Source organism: Squalius cephalus (assembly GCF_949319135.1).
Source record: "Squalius cephalus genome assembly, chromosome: 4".
Taxonomy (NCBI): domain Eukaryota; kingdom Metazoa; phylum Chordata; class Actinopteri; order Cypriniformes; family Leuciscidae; genus Squalius; species Squalius cephalus.
The window spans coordinates 44,219,502-44,234,471 of record NC_137125.1 but is presented as its reverse complement, the minus strand read 5'-3'; the positions used below and the strand labels follow the sequence as shown (position 1 = coordinate 44,234,471).

Below are 14,970 nucleotides of genomic sequence, written 5' to 3'. Positions count from 1 at the left end.
ATTTTGGCAAAAACCTTCTTAGAAATGTCTTAGAAAAATATTCATTTATATTAGCAAAACTGCATACAATGCTTAATATTATATTTATAACCTGTATTTATTTATAATTCATATCTATGAAAATACTTTTTACCCTGAAAAACACTTAAATAATTAAATAAACACTTAAATAATTAAACCTAAAATAATGATTAAGATGTGTTACACTAACATGTATTCTAGATGTAATAACTATGTAATAATTATGTTATTGCTTTTTAGTTGATGGTTACACGTATGAAAGTTAAATAAGAAATACATTTATAAAACTTATATGAACATAAAAAATTAATTTCTAAGAACTTGGCATGTGTTTTAAACAAAATTTCTTAAAATAATAAGAAAACAAAATGAATGCATATAGTGAGCTATTGGGTCAAAACAATTTGCACCTATTCAACCCCTCTCCTCCAACCATCTGTAATGTAGAGACCCTGTTCTGTGTCTGCACACCACCCAAGCTAATGGAAAATGCATTAAGAATATCCAAGCCTTTATGTTATGGGTGATTGTCCCTCCCTTACATGGTTTGCCATTTCACAAGCCTGCGACTATTACCACCTACAACTCAAGTATTAATGAGAGCCTGCCCTGCTCTCGTTCTCCCAATCCCACTCTTTTTCCCCCCACCACAGACACACACACGCATCATGGCTCAAGGACACCACAGAAGAATCACGTTAAGCTGGGCGGAGCAGGTAAGATTGGATTCAGACTCATATCAAACTCACTGAATTGCATTATTGATCACAAGACAGAAAGGTTATGAAAGAGCAATGGGGGCTACGCCAGTATCCAATCTGAGAAGCAAGAGTATCCGTGAGTCCTGAGAGAGCATGGGGTGCTCTGTCGGACAATTCATAACACACACACACACACACACACACACACACACACACACACACACACACACACAGTGTGGCTCTATAATTGATTAAAACTGGCTGAGAGGGCAACTGGTGTGCCGACCCTCATGCATAATTCCCGATCTGTGCCCGAGTTGCACTGAAACACTCCTTATGATAATCTCCCATCAGTCCTTTCCTTGGAGACGAAGAGAGAAACACAGTGGCCGGCGTATTTGTTTCACAGGAAGGTTAACTAGGCCACGCTGCAAACGAAAAGAAGTGATCGCGGACACACTCGCTTGCACTTCATGTTGACAGAAGCCGGCTGGAGCTCTTATCTCGGTGGAATGCACAGCGGCCGCTGCCTGATAAGAGCCGATGTTCCAGAGGTCGTTCAAACGCTTAGGCAATGGCCGGGCGGAAAAGAGGAATGGCGCTGCAAAGCAAACCAGCTCACTATCTAACCACTACGTGGTTTGTTTGCCTGTTCAAGCGCGTGCGCAGGTGATAGCATAGCTTGTTGTATCACCAGGAGTAGCTGTTGATGTTTGTTTGACATCTCCTAATGGCGGCTCAGGACATGAAAGATGCATTAGATCTTCTGGCCCTGATCCTAGGTCACAGTACATGCATAATCAAACTGTTATGATGTCAAAAAATGAAAGCAAAACCTGACACAAGAACACTCGGGCATGTTTCTCCGTAAGGTACTTTCCATTACTTGGACTTTGCAACTGAGTAGGACTAATTACATATATTAAACTGAGGAATTTACAGTCAGCTCTGCTCTGTATGGCTCACTAGTGAGACAGCATGCTGAGAAGAAAGACAGCAGAGCGAGAACAAGAGAGGGGGTTGGGAACCATGGGACATTCCAACTAGTGAACTTTAAAACAGAAACACTTTGCGTGAAGATGTGAATGTAATGCTAATAAACAGGTCCTGTTTACAAGTTTAACATGCGTTCTTGTGTTACTGTGATGGTAACCAATCTCATTCTTCATAGAGCATTCATAAAATGTTCCATTAAACCAGATATGCTATTATTGGAAACAGCAGGCTATAAACAAGGCGAACAACTTGCACAAAAATATTTTGTAGAAACCATAACAATTAATGTGAAAACCACAGTTCATTTAAAAGAGCCAATCTCTTTTATGATAGAGGCATCACCGGTTTGTTTACACTTAAATGCACTAGCGTATTAGAACAGTGTGAAAAACTAGCCTTTTAGCATAACTTAAGCAAACAAAACACAATATGATTTAATTAACGTATTGCTGATTTGAAATATATTATTAAGTTTTAGTCATTTTTAGCCATTCCCCATTCAAATAGATATTTGCTGTGCGTGCGTATGCATATTATCTTTACAGAAAACAAAGAAAGCTTGGATTTATATGGAAACTAGTTATAAACATACTGACAATCTAACTTTAACAATCTTCCATCTCTTTTTATAATTAAAAAGAAAATAGAAAACTAACCACGGAAGACGACATTTTACGCTAATGCCTGCTGGATTGTTTCTTTAAACATGAAGCGTTATGAGAGAGAGAGAGAGAGAGAGAGAGAGAGAGAGAGAGAGAGAGAGAGAGAGAGAGAGAGAGAGAGAGAGAGAGAGAGAGAGAGAGAGAGAGAGAGAGAGAGAGAGAGAGAGAGAGAGAGAGAGAGAGAGAGAGAGAGAGAGAGAGACAGACAGACAGACAGACAGACAGAGAGAGAGAGAGAGAGAGAGAGAGAGAGAGAAGCGCCAAAACTAGCAAAGTGTTTTACCCTACAAGTGGTGTGAGGTACGTACTGTACTATGAACTGTACTATGAAAACTATAAAGAATTGCTATAGAAAGCTTTTTAAATCATCTGTCATGAAGCAAGTAGGAGGTCAGTAGTATCAAGCTTTGTATGTAAAACAGAACTTTACACTTTACAGGCCACAACTGTGCTTTTGCTGAATAAGTCAGTCAAACAGAATCTCATCTTTTGGTGCGTGTGCATGAAGGAAGAGATGAGGTCAGGCCTCCGAGAGCAGAACTGTGACATTTGTTTCTGTTTAACATAGAGACTGATGCAGTGGGCAACTTTGATGAACGCTGGGACACTGTCAGGGAATTCTGGGAAAGCTGTTGTGGTCAGAGCTGGAACTAAGCAAAGAGAAAGAGAAAGGGAAAGAGAAAGAGAAAGGGAATGACAGAGAGCAGAAGAGAGGGAGAGGAAGAGAAGGAAATAGACAGGCATGCAGCCAACATCAGGCGGGCAGCAAGCCAGCGCACAGGAAATTAAGCTCATGAGCTGAAACAGAGACTCCGACACACACAAACATACACAGAACACATTCACAGAACAAAATTAGGCTGTTTATGTATGAGAATCTATACGTGAAATTGGTTAAATCTCCATTTTACACGTATACTCATATTTCTCTTTCTCACACAGACATATGTGGACACTCTACATTATCTGTTCACTGTATCACTGAAGCCATTGGAAAAAAACACTGTGTGTGTGTGTGTCGGTTAAGAATGAATTTTCCCACCCCGCTCAACTTGGAAATGCCAGAGTAGATTCAGAGTTCAAACATAAATGCATCACTACTAATATTACTCATACTTATAGGGTTAGGGATTGGACGAACATCAAACCCAAGTATTAAACTTAAGAACGTAACTCAATTGTACTCATTGTACAATTATACAATACAATCACGTGGCTTGTTGAGAAGGTGTATACTATTACTTGTTTAACTAACCATATCTAAAAACATGGATATCATATTTTGTTCAGGCAGCATTTTTTTTTCTAAACCGTTGCATTTTTTTTTTAAGAGGACAGAAACCCTTGAAATTGGATGCAAACTACATTCATATGTTGTTTGAAATCCAATTAATAGCTTTTTTTTATATTTTTTGGGGAATGAGTAATTCCGGAATTCCAGAAAATTCAAGAACTGTTTTTCCCAGTAGTATGTAACATCGAACAAAAAGCCCTGAGTTGCTGTGTAGCAACAAATGAAAACACATCAGATATTAATTACACGAACAATGAAAATACTTCATCACGTGCAAAATTACTGGGCATTGAGTCAATCGAAAGATCGGGTATGAAAAGCAAACCGGATTTGTGTGCAGAGAGAACAGAGCCATCAAGACTTGGCCAGTAAGAAACCACTCAACACTACCATTGCTATATTGTATATAACTTTATCTCATGCATTATCATCTCTGACCTGTGGATAACCGCTCTATGTGCACGTGCTGCATTGATCTGTCAAAATTAACACTGCAGCAGCAGCACATACTTATCACACACTCTAGGAAGTCCATAACCGGTGCTAGGTCACGCTGCAGAAAGAAAAAGGTGATTTACTGCCCATTAAATGCAACTGGAGACAAGTAAAGGTCAATCAGTTAACAGGTTGTTTACTTCCCAAGTTAGCAGCACTCTGTCTCTCTCTCGTCCTATGTCCCTTTAGAAATCGACAAAGTTTATAGAAAATCATTGAAGCTTCAAAGTAAGGGTTATGTAATACAACATATTTTCGATATTGGCTAGTTGATAGCTTTTTCAACGACTAGATGGTCTTAAAGAAGCCATGCTAAAGGAGCTGTCTGTAACTTTTTCACTCTACTAAAGCATAAGAATACCACAAAATGTTGCAGATATTTAGGAAACATGCTGAGTTCACATACTAGTTTCTCTGAAAAACACTTCTACAGCCAGTTATTTTTCTTTGAAATGTGCGTTCCGTGTTAGAATGTCTGTTTCTGTTTTGGTCTGTGTGATCTCTCCCACTGCCAGTTCCTCCAATAGTATTTTGACACCCCGGAATGCCAGTTGGCAGGAATCACAGCGTATTGCAGCAAGCAAAAAGCCTCGATATCCATCTAAAAATCTCTATGAACGAGAGCATATTAAAACACGGACAAATCAACTCATCAACTTACATAAGTATGTAAGTCTCCTCGGCTTACATTGTCAATTGCGCTCGTTCCTGTTGCATGAGCGTCGAGTCTGAGGAGGAGGGGGCTGGGGGAAACAACAATCTCCGATATTTTTTATTTGGACTGCAGTACCTATTTCGAACACTAGTTGTCATTCTTAAAGACTGCACCTTTAAGGTTTATGAGATCCCAAACAGGCAGATGACTATGACTCGCTGCTAAACAGAGTGTAATTTACAGTAATTTCCTTTCCTAAACTTCCAGAACTTCCAAAGTGAGGCATTCCAGTCAGGAATCTAGGTGGGAATTTCCCTTCTGTCAGCATACAGTGATAGCATAATCTGTGACTATGAAAATCAGGCCTGCTGTGACTCCACCTCCTCAATACATCAAGATCTGACAGTTGATGTTTAAATGAACTTCGACTCCAGTTGTTATTCAACTGCCCTCCTTCCTCCACATTCCCAAGGATAAACACATGTAAGAACACACATTTAAACAAACACTAATCACATTCCATGCCCGCAACATGCTTGTGGTTCTTAGCGTCTCTCATTGTCAACAGGACAAAGAATGCCAACTTATGAAATCTTTTCAATACACACACATATCATCATGCCTTAAGCCCCAGAAGCAGTCTGTCTCCGTAATTAATATTACTGATCCCGGGAAAAAAGGGAAGAGGAAATATCCTACAGCTCAGGGCTACTGGCACAGCGCAGCAGGACAAAATATTAGCAGTATTTTAAAGATGATAATTAAAATTAAAGCTCAGTGTGAGGAAATTGGACTGTTTGAGGATTAACGGCACCACCGCTGATGCCCGTGGAGGAATTAATTCCCACTGTGTCAATGTTATCGAGGAGCAATTCACCGGTACATATCACAGACACAAAAGGCCAACTAGCAAGTCTTTTAAGCAGCTTTTCCATGAAAAAAAATAAACCTGAAAAAAGTAAAAAGACACAAAATACAGCAATAGGTGGACAAATAAATTTATTCAAAAGAGGTCATGGGGTCGCTCGTGTGAGAAACCGTAACAACTACACCACTAATTTCATGGGGAAAAAATTATGAAAATGGATAGGAAGATTTGTATGATTAGCATCTGATAAAGGGGATATTTGTAGAAATATCATCATTATATTCTCTAAGAACCAAATTAAACTGTACAATATCACCTTTCTGAAGCCATAACACATGAAATAGCACAAATTCATCTGACAATGTTAAAAATGATTTTATAAAACTGGAAAAGCCAGCCTTTTATACAAAGACCGCATGATTCAGCCATATGTCATTTCACATGGGCCTCGTTTTTGGCCAGGGCTGAAGACCATGGGACGGTTCCAAGTGTTTTTGTGTATTCAAGATTTAGACCTACATGACTCAATGGGATGGGTTTATATAAACCGTGCATGCCATTTTTGCACGGCTGCGGCTCCTGTTGAGCTCCTGCGCGGTTCATCAAGTCGCACCGTTACGCAAGTGCATTCATCATCCAAATTAGATGGAGCTAAATGCAGAAAAGCAGCGTCTGCTTTGAAGTTCTGCAAATGAGAAGCACTTGACTGACATTAGGGCAGAGATGAATAGATGTTGCCACCTCTCTCGCTCTCTCTGTCTCCTGGCAAGCAGGGAGTAGACCATGTTCTTGTTTTTGTTTTTTCAGGACCCTGAATAAAAAGCAAGCTGGAAGGGAGAACTCAGCTGGAGGGTCTTCAAAACAGCAATAGTTTCAATCTTGGAAGCCTCCTTAAACAGTCAGAACACAGAGCGTGTCTGTAAGGACAAGCACCTTGTTCAATAACTGCTCAGTCAATGGACTTTTGTTAGGATTGTGTAACGTTGTAAAACCCGGGTCAAAGTCCTCATGTTTCTGGTTGAAAGAGATTTAGCGTTCATGGAAGCGTAACCTGACCCCAGAGTGCTTGCAAACTGAATTCAGAGTAAAAGATGCAGGTCATTTTATTCCCGAACAAACAATAAACCCAAATGGCGACCGTGATTACATTAAAAATGGCCTTTTGAGGTACAGATCATCATGTCATGATGCTAAATACCATTTCTAGCATAATAAAGGTGGTGAATAGATGAATGAATGAAGCAATCAATCATCTTAATGACCACTTGGGTTCATTATGAGCTTTTGTCAGACGCTAGCTACGGAAAAAGAGACAGCCAGACAGGGCGACAGGTTGCGGGTTTGTGGGAGGCTCCATATGTGTTGTGAGACACAGTAGGAGATTGGGGGATGTGGCATCATGTGTGTGTCCCCAGGAGACTTACAGCTGTCACTTACATGCAGGAGAAGAAGTGTGATCTCACCTCACACACTCTTTGACACCACCCACGTGTTTGGCCACACACACACACACACTTTTCCCAGCCTGACAGATAATGTACACACCTGCCAAAACACCCAACAAGGGCAGCTAATGGATCTGTGGTTGGTGACAGGTTTCTAAACAAACCGTTTAAAAGCTGAGAGGCCTGTCTCGCGTGAACCCCGAAATGCACCAGAGACATTACTGTGACAAATCACTCAATCGCTCTCGACAAGATGCTGATACAGCGTTACTAATTAATACGATCAACTATATTTAGAGACAATGCTCACCCTAAGACACGCACTAAAGTCACACCCACGGACATGACAAGTACGGTCAAAAAACGCAGAGCTCACATACCTATTCATTGAGTCATGGTACAGAGGACGGAGGCCTATACAGATCCAGTTTGTCAGAAACTTGCACAAACAAAACAGAAGACGTGTTGATGACACTGACCTTTACACAAAGTCCAAACATCATGAGTTTTTCTATTCAGGACTCTTTCTAGTCTAAAAATTCACTTTAGGATATAGTTGAATGCGACAACGTCCTGATTTCTGTAAACCAACTGAAGTTCCTTTAAGACATCAGCTATAGTGACCTTGAATTAGCTTTTATTTCATTCTTTTACCAGCACTGAAAATTGATTTATCTGCCAGGCCAGTTTATCAGACAATATGTGTCAATTTAAAAAATCTGCTATTTTTCTAATACAGCCTTTTAATACAGAGTAAATGAAGAGTTCAGATGCAAAAGCCTCTAAGTGACATCTGAAATTTTCTTCTAGAATGATCATTTTTATCAGGCTCGTATATTTAAGTTCAATAATTTCACTTAAATGGCAATGCAAATGACCTATTAATAGTCATTTAAGTGAAACCACTTAACCTAAATATACAAGCTTTATAAAAATGATCATTCTAGAAGAAAATTTCAGATGGCACTTAGAGGCTTTTGCATCTGAACTTTTCAAATAGTCTTGAATTTAAGCTAGGATAGGAGCACAACTGATAATATTTTTTCAAACATTTTTCGATAACCGATAAAGGACCAATACAATTCAAAAACACTAAGAACTAGTCAGTCAATCTATACCAAAAGCTTTGTCAATTAATAATAAAATTAATTGAGTAAATAGTGTAAAATTTCAACAAGACGATAATATATTTTCAAACATTTTGAGATACCCTACAATTCCCTGCAATTTTATTACAATTCTATATTCTATTGTCAAAAAAAATTTTTTTTTTAAATGAGTTAGTCAACCTGCCAACATCCTTGTCAAGGGATGCACCATAATTTAACATTTACAGACATTTTTCGTTAACCAATAAATTACCAAAATACAAATTCTATACTATATAGTCTAAACAAATATAAATAAAACACTAAAAACCAAACTCAACCATTTTAAATGGCAAATGTTAATTTAAGCATCACAAATCTATTATAGTTAACGTTAATTATTATTAAATTGTTTTTTAAGCACTAACTATCATGCCAATATCAGCTGATATATATCCAAAAGACCAAGACCAATAATTAAATAAAATCATGAATGTCTGCAAATAATCGATTTTGCACTTACATTTCTACTGGCATTAGCATTATACCAGCTACCTTCTCTCAAGGTATCAGCTGTTGAAAAAACATATTGACTGAGCACTGACTCGGAGCGAAACAGCTCTTATATCATATAACTCTCAAAAAAGCAGGCCTATGCCTTCTCAGTAGGGAACAGCGCCTATGAGGTTATCCATACACAAATCAATGACTGTTGAAGTATGTGACTGAATATAAACAAAGTTTATAGAATCATAGGCACAAAAAAACAATGATCCAACAAAACGATATCTCTCATCACAAACATTAATGCACCGGGCAGTCCAGGCGGAAGTCTGAAATAAACATAACCTTTGTCCCCTGATAATGCACAAGAAGGGTGATGTGAGCAAACGAATCTGCCTGCGTCAGCCTCAGAAGACCTGTGCTCTATGACATGCCCTGGCATGTCTTTATCTAACACTTCCTCTCCACCTCATTCCCAATAATTAAATATGATGCCGAAAGCCACATTCTGTATTAAATAAAGCTGATTGGAGGGGGGACGAGGTTGTATCAGGCATTGTGGCAAAGTGGCGGCATCTCGATAGGCATCAGCCTTTGTGCAGCTTTTTCATTATTCTCAGCACAATCTACAAGTGCAGATCCATTAGTGTGACATAGGCCTAAATTAGTGGCCATAGAAATCCATTAGCGTCACAGAAAATGAGGACTCAGAGCTGAAGTGATTTTCTCAAATTGACAAGATGTTTTCTTCAATTGCAAAAGCTGACAGAGAAGGGCAACCTGCAGAAAGATTTTCAGGGGCATACGGGCCTACAAAGTTTAGCTGACCTTATAAAGGCATAGTTCACCACCAAACTTTAAATATGTTAAAAATGTTACATACATACTATGTTTTTATATGTTGAAATAATATATGTACATGGGCCAAAGACAAATGTCCATGAAAATCGATAATAAAGAATCAATTCAATTCCCAATGAAAACTGTAATTATTAACTCACCCCACTTTTGCTCTTTACTTTCTTTATTCTGTACAACACAAAAGCTGAATTTTATAGAATATTCTGACCGAAACACCCTGGAGTCACCATAAAAGTATGAAAAAAATGGTTAGAATATAACATACTATGTCTTCTTAAGCCTTGACATCAGCCTTCATGAGAGTTTATGAATGAATCGCTCTTCTGAGTCAAATCTTTTTAATGAATTGGTTGATCCGGACAGTTCTTAAATGATACGTTCATGAATCAAACTGATCCATTTCTCAAGTTCAACTGAGCTAATGATCCTATCACAGCAGTTAACAGCCCATTAGGGATTAAGATTATCTGTGGGGGAAAAAATGAAAAAAAATTTAAAGGGATAGTTCGCCCCAAAATGAAAATTGTCTTTTTTTGAAAGACCAAACTGACCAATTCAGTTTGTTTAATATAAGAAAGTAAATGAGGACTAGGGTTTTTAAACACCATAAAGAACATTAAAGCACCATAAGAGCAGTTTGTATGATCTGTGCAATATATTCCAAGTCTTTTGAAGCCATACAATACCTTGACATCAGAGTTTATGAATGAATCATTCTTTTGAGTCAAATCTTTTCAATGTATTAGTTGATCCAGTTCATAAACCAGTCTGATGTTGTTCTCAAGATCAACACACTGACTCAAAATGACTCCAAAGTATGGCTTCAGAAGATTTAAAATAAAATCACAATTATCATATGGACCACTTTTATGATACGTTAAATGGTGCTTTTGAGCAACAACTAGGCTACATCCTTCACATTTTTCTAAAGTTCCATGGAAGTAAGTCATACAGGTTTGAAAACAACATGAGGGTGAATAAAATGACAAATATTTACTTTTAGGTCCCTGTTCTGAGATCCATTTCAGCATAATGTCTAAACTTATTTTATATTATGCAAAACTCATGTCCACAGCGCAAAGAGAAAATTAATAAATTGGAGTTACATAATTATAAGCAACATTAAATGTACCTAACCAAGCAAAAACAGTTCTACTCTTACTATTCCAGCACCAAATGTGTTCTTGACGATCATAATACAGAACACCAGAGAAAAAAGCCTTTATGATTAGCTCATAAATGAGTGGGTTGCTCAGGAAGTGAGAACATCCAGATCACAGATGGGCTTATCCAGGAGGCCCTGCGAAGAAGTACAAACAAAGCAACATACTGTACACACTGTCAGCAACTTCGCCTATCTTTAATGACAATTATTCAGCACTATCACTCTCATAACAATCAACACTGATATCACAGTCAGAAGGACCTTTAGAGACAAGTCAGTGACTCAAAAGAGGAAGATGAGGGTTTCACATGATTATCATGATTCTTTAATCAAGACTCACAGAAGCCAGCTCCATGGTTTATGGCCAACATGAACAAATACAAACACACAAAGTCCTCAGGAAGTGCATGAATGAGGCCACTGTGTACTGCGTGCTTGTTCCTCCACAAGAAACACAAATAAACACAGTCATTGCTCATAAGATAAAAAGAATGGAGGAAGAAAGAGGGGTAAAAAGAGCGCTCTCTCCCTCTCTCTCCACGCTCTCTGTTTTTGACCATTGATCTTTGACCTTGAGGGGGCCGAATGACTTCCTGCTCTGAATCACTCAAGCTACAGGATCCTTCTCATACGGAAGAATCCAAATAAAGTTGTGTGCCTGTTTATGTATATATTCAAATGAATTTAATAATTAACAACTTATTTATATAGGCCTTTTAATTAGGGCAAATTGGGTTTCAAGTTTATGAATTTTCCACATAGTAGCCTATTTAAATCTGTTATTATTTATTCACCTTCATGTTGTTCAAAACCCATAAGAATTTGTTCATCTTCAGAACACAAATGAAAATATTTTTTAATGAAATCTCTGAGATTTGTGTCCCTCCATCCACTTGTTAAGTCGTAAATACTGTATTCCAGGAAACAGAATACCGTTTCCAGGTCCAAGCCTCCACTCAAGTGAGAATACCATCTCAACAGCCATGAGCAATATTTATTCATAGTGCACATTTAAGCTAAGCTTTTATAAATTCACAGTGCACACTAGAGTCTCTGGTCTCACGGACAGCAATATTTTAACGATTTATAAAAGATAAATCACTGTCTGGCCATCTGGGATTTCAGTATAGAGATAAAGGTTAGGATTATGATTTTTCAGTAGTTTGCTTTTGGCATCTGAAACAGTGAAGCGTGATGTCAGACTTAACAAGTCGGTTGCAAGTCTATTCGCCCAAAATTCTGACACTTCAAAACGTTCATAAAGCGATTGCAAAAGAAATCCACATGAATCAATCCAAGACGCCTGATGAATGTTTTGAACCGTCAGAGTTTGGGGTGATTAGACTTTCAATGGAGGGACAGAAATCTCTCAGATATTATGAAAAATATCTTCTTTTATGTTTTGAAGATGAATAAAAGTCTTATGGCATGCGAATGTTAATTGTTAATAACCCCCCTTTAATGGAGCTAATATTCCACTAATAACAGTCATCACATTCATGCAATCCCACTGAAATGAAGGAAATCAAAAACACTGCTCTTTATATTATAAGAGGTAGTTGGGATTGTGGTTAGGATGGGTTTTTATAAGGATTAAGCACACAGAATGCAGATATTTTCCAGAAACATTAGATGTCGTCTACTGTCAATGTCAAAGATTGAGATTGAATGTCAATCTGGAATAACCATCCAGGTGAGCTTTTCAAGTTGTACACCACCACTACACTTGGACTTGAACATTCAAGTAAAAGGTTCAGCAGATGAGCAATGCTTTACCATAATAAGCAATATAATAACTCATAAATAAACATTCAAAGTGATCAGTTGTGTAACATTGTCAGCAATGAACTTCACTGCAATACAAACAGCAACGCAGCCATCCAATTACAGAGCAAAGGGAAATTTGATTACCTCATTAAAGTTGATTTTATCACAACAGCTTGTATAATATGAGAGCTGGGTGTAATTGGGAGAATAAACAAGCCAGGAGAAAATGAAATGAAGGTAAGTGAAACTCTTCAGATGACGAGGACAGAAACAGAGATAGCTGTGCTTTCTTCGGGCTGTGACAAATGGTTCACGGCCAATCAAACACAACATGTAGAACTAAATATCCCATCATTAAACCTTGTTTCACATTACTAAAGAGCATCTTAGGTGGGAGTGGGCCAGATGCACTATTAAGAAAACATATGTCAAGCATCAGCACAGTGTTACAGGAACAAACATCCGGCTACAAAAAGCCAACAGGATGAGTAAAGGGGAGCAGTTTGTGTTAGACGATCAACAACATGCAAATTTGTGTAAAGCCCGAAAATCTTGTTTCTTTAAGACCTCAAAGATTTGAAGGCAAAAAAACGAGTGAATAGAAGCCAAATTGTGGCACTTAACAAAAGTATCATGGTACTTCTATGTTTTTTGACATGTAAGCATAAGCATAGTAGCCTATCATGTTTTTTCTGGATACCATGGTACTGCTATGGTGTTTTGGACACAGTATCATGGAATTCTTGGAAGTACCCTGGAATACACGTAAACACTCTGGGGTGAAGAATAGCTATCAGTACCATGGTACTTTTTGTAAGGAGCATAGGCTAATCGACGTCGCATATCTTTCCACATTCTCGCGACGCCAGAGCGTGCTTTATCGCTTATTTACATATTTAAACAATCAACGTAAAACTGAAACAATACGCTACAAAGTTGCACGTCAATTAGACACGATGTTTCAGTTGTAAGTGTTACAAAGCTTCAAAAGCGGTAACTGTGAATCCACTTAGGCTACATCACATAAATCATCTGATTTAATTAACAAGAATTTCCCAAACGTAACGATAACAGTTAAAGCCGTAAGTAACGCGCGAGACTCAAGGAAATAAAGCGAACAAACGTTGTTTTAAACGTTTACAAACACGCGCGACTGAAAAATGTAAACCATACAGTTGAAACAAACAGAAAGTTCAACACTCACCTTTCTGGAGAAACAACTCGCGAAGGCAGATCAAGATTTCTGTTCGTAAACTGCCAGAGACCGATCGCGAGGAAAGATTTACATTATTCGTCTCCCAAATAGATCACTGAAGCTAGTAGAAAAAAAAACGGTATTCCTTAGGAAAAAAGCCGGGGAGGCAGTACACTTTGTTAGGGAAATCCGAAGAACTATGGGCGATGTTGGGAATCCAGTGTCGAAAACAATTCTTCCACGCCCTGTAGGCTGGGCTTCAGATCAACCGCCAGGTGCGCGTGAAGTCTGAATGTTCACTGATACCTGTGTGAGTTTTGAAGGAAAATCTGTAGAGCAAAAGTCCCCACAGCTGATGGATGAGGACATACAGGACTCATCTGGACCTGCCCGGCTGACCAGAGGGAGCACTCGCGCGCTCTCTCACCCACCCGCACACGCGCGCGCTCTCTCCCTCTCTCCCTCTATTGGTCTCTATCTACCTCTTTATCAATTGCAAGTTGTCAATGGCATAATTTTTCATGTAATATTGCCAACGTTTCAGTACAATGACATAATAAAATAAGATAAATTCAAATAAATTGTAGGCCTAAATAATAATAAAATATAACAGATAACTGAGATTAATTTCAACTTTAGCCTGTGTTGCTTGAGGATTAATTTACAAAAAAAAAAAAAAACATCACAAAATAAAACAAAATATGCATGGTACCAGAAATATTAGTCTCAGTAAAGTTAATACATTAAGAAATTGCAATATAAAACAAACAACTTCAATGGTTGTTCCTTTACATGATTGTCTCTTAATACTTTAATAACTGTGGCTACTTGTGATCACTGAGTCATTTGGTAAGGATTTATCTACTTTTTATCTCTGATGGTGATGAGACATTCTTCCAAATGTTTAGGTCCCGGTCTGTTTGAAGTCTCTCTTCCCTTATCAGATCCATTCCTCCTGTATCAGTCTGCAAAAGTGCTTGAAAAACGCCTTTTCCAAAGTGGAAGTGGGAATCAGAAATAGTTCTTTGCACCAACCTTGCTTCAAACATCCTTGAGGTCCCCCACAGGCCCTTTGTGAAGCCTGAGCTGGAATCAAAGAATGATCCTTTCCTCTCCCACCTACACTAAATCTGAGATTTGCGGTAATCTGGCTCATGCTGAGACTGAGATTAAGGCCAAACCAATTGTAAATCATAATCAAAGGACAGATATTAAGGATGGATCCAGAAAATTGTGTTGCGACAACATATTTA

General features: G+C 38.3%; 1 protein-coding gene across 2 annotated transcripts in view; it reads right to left on the bottom strand.

Moving 5' to 3' along the window:
* plxnb2a.1 (plexin b2a, tandem duplicate 1) overlaps nt 1-14,146 on the bottom strand; it is a 97,379-nt gene extending 83,233 nt beyond the window's left edge. For both annotated transcript variants that reach the window (XM_079868137.1, XM_079868138.1), the window contains exon 1: nt 13,727-14,146. The gene's annotated coding sequence lies outside the window, so the exon portion shown is untranslated. The remainder of the gene's footprint in view (nt 1-13,726) is intronic.
* Between the last annotated feature and the right edge of the window lie 824 nt (nt 14,147-14,970).